A 2,584-nucleotide genomic window follows, 5' to 3' on the forward strand; every position below is an offset into this window, starting at 1 on the left:
TTTGGAGGAGAGTGCTGTGTATTGGAAAATTGGAAAGACATCTCAAATATTACATGAGGGTAAGTGTTGACGATAATTTATGTTGCATTTTCACTATTTACCAAGCACTTTTAAATACATCACCTCATTTAGTCCTCATATCAACCTGATGAGTCATACTATTTCTGTTGAGGCAACTGAGATTGAGAAAGGTTAGTTAAGTTGCTTAAGCTATAGAGTCAGTAAATGGCAGAGCTTGGGTTTGTACCCACTTCTGCACTCAGCAATTCAGGCAAATCTGTAGCAAGTGTCTTCTTCTTTTTCAAGCACTGTCCTAAAGAACTGGGCATACAACATTGAGTGAGACAGACAAGCTCTCTGTCCTGGTCAAACTCAACAAGCAATTAAAATACAGAGTATGAGGGAAGCAATATCATGGAGATATACATCAGAAACATATACTCTAGAACAGAGTTAGAGAGAACTTTCCAGGAATAAAAGTAAAATTTACATGAAGACCTGAGGGATGAATTAGAGGAGTAGAGGGTGGGTGGGAAGTGTTTTGGGCTGAAGATATGCATGAACTCTTGAAAGCATTCAAAGAGCTGCAGGAAGTTCTAAATGTCTGAAATGTAGAGGGTGGAGGGGAGAGATAAGACCTTTGAGGTAGGTAGCAGGAACCAGATTATGCCAGACTATTTAGGGGTTCAGTCAGACTATTTTTTTTTTTTTTTAAGGCAGGATCTTACTGTCACCCAGGCTGTAGTGCATTGGTGGGATCTCAGCTTACTGCAGCCTCTACCTCCCTGGCTCAAGTTATTCTCCCACCTCAGCCTCCACAGTAGCTGGGACTAGAGACACGTGTACCACACAATCCACTAATTTTTGTATTTTTGTAGACACAGGGTTTTGCCACATTGCCTGGACTGATCTCGAGCTCCTGAGCTCAAGGGATACACCCACCTTGACCTCACGAAGCACTGGGATTACAGGTGTGAGCACTTCACCTGCAATCAGGTCTCAGATTTGAATTATTTTATTTTATTTTATTTTTAAGACAGGGTTTCACCATGTTGATCAGGCTGGTCTTGAACTCCCGACCTCAGGTGATCCACCCTCCTTGGCCTCCTAAGTGCTTGGATTACAGGCATGAGCCACCACGCCCGGCCAGATTTGAATTTTTCAAAGTTTATTATGCTCCCAAGAGGGATGGATCAAAGCAGAGCTAGCTTGTAGGCAGAGAAGTGGTTAAAGATGCTAGTGGTGTAAATTTGGGTAAATGTCATGTGACTGGGAAGAAGCAGAAGTGAGGGAGATTTAAAATTGTTTAAGACTTGGTGATTCAGCCTGGGCAACATGCAAAACCCCATCTCTACAAAAAAAAAAAAAAAAAAAAAAAAAAAAAAAATTAGCTGGGTAGGGTGGAGCATGCCTGCAGTCCCAGCTACTTTGGAGGCTGAGGTGGGAGGATCACCTGAGCCCAAGAGGTGGAGGCTGCAGTGAGCGGTGATCACACCACTGCAGTCCAGCCTGGGCAACAGAGACCTTGTCTCAAAAAACAAAACAAAACAAAAAAGATGATTGATTGATTAGAAGGGACAATGTGGACAGGCAAAGGAGGGATTGAAGATGACCTCCAAGTTTCTGAGTACAGTATGCAGTTTCAGTAGGGATAAGTTTCTGTAAGCTTATTATTTTACATTTAAAAGAAGGATAAATTCAGATAAGTGAAGTGATGTAAAGGAAACATGTTATTTTAGTAAGCTTTCAATGACAGAAACTTACTTGATAGAAAATATGGAAGAGGCTGGGGGTGGTGGCTCATGCCTGTAATTCCAGAATTTTGGGTGGCCGAGGGGGGAGGCAGGAGGATCTCTTGAGCCTAAGAATTTGAGACCAGTCTGGGCAACATATTGAGACCGTGTTTCTAAAGATTTAAAGAATCAGCCGGGCATGGTGGTGCACATCTGTAATCCCAACTATCTGGGAGGCTGAGGCAGGAAGATTGCTTGAACCAGGAACTGGAGGCTGCAATGAAGTAGGACTGCACTACTGCAGTCCAGCCTAGGTGACAGAACGCGACCATGTTAAGAAAGAAAGATGGAAGAAAATTGTCATTTTTATGGTCAAGATTACTTTTAAAAATTTGCACCAACAGCTTTATCATCTGTTGACAATGGATTTCTGAATGCTGGAGATTCCTCCACTTTTTGCCAACATCAGGATTAACCATGGAGGACCGCCGTAGACTATGAACTGTCAGTCTACTGAGTTTCTTTTGTGACTATCTTCTTGTTGCGTGACCTTGCACCTTGAGTTTCCGAAGCTCAACATTCCCTTTTTCTTTTTTTTTTTTTTTTTTGAGAGGGAGTCTTGCTCTGTCGCCAGGCTGGAGTGCAGTGGCGCAATCTTGGCTCACTGCAACCTCCGCCTCCCGGTTTCAAGCGATTCTTCCGCCTCAGCCTCCCGAGTAGCTGGGACTACAGGTGTGTGCCAAATGCCCGGCTAATTTTTGTATTTTTAGTAGAGACGGGGTTTCACCATGTTGGCCAGGATGGTCTCGATCTCTTGACCTCGTGATCCACCAGCCTCGGCTTCCCAAAGT

Source organism: Aotus nancymaae, unplaced genomic scaffold (assembly GCF_030222135.1).
Source record: "Aotus nancymaae isolate 86718 unplaced genomic scaffold, 86718_ANA_hifiasm-v0.15.2.pri h1tg000072l, whole genome shotgun sequence".
NCBI classification, from domain to species: Eukaryota; Metazoa; Chordata; class Mammalia; order Primates; family Aotidae; genus Aotus; species Aotus nancymaae.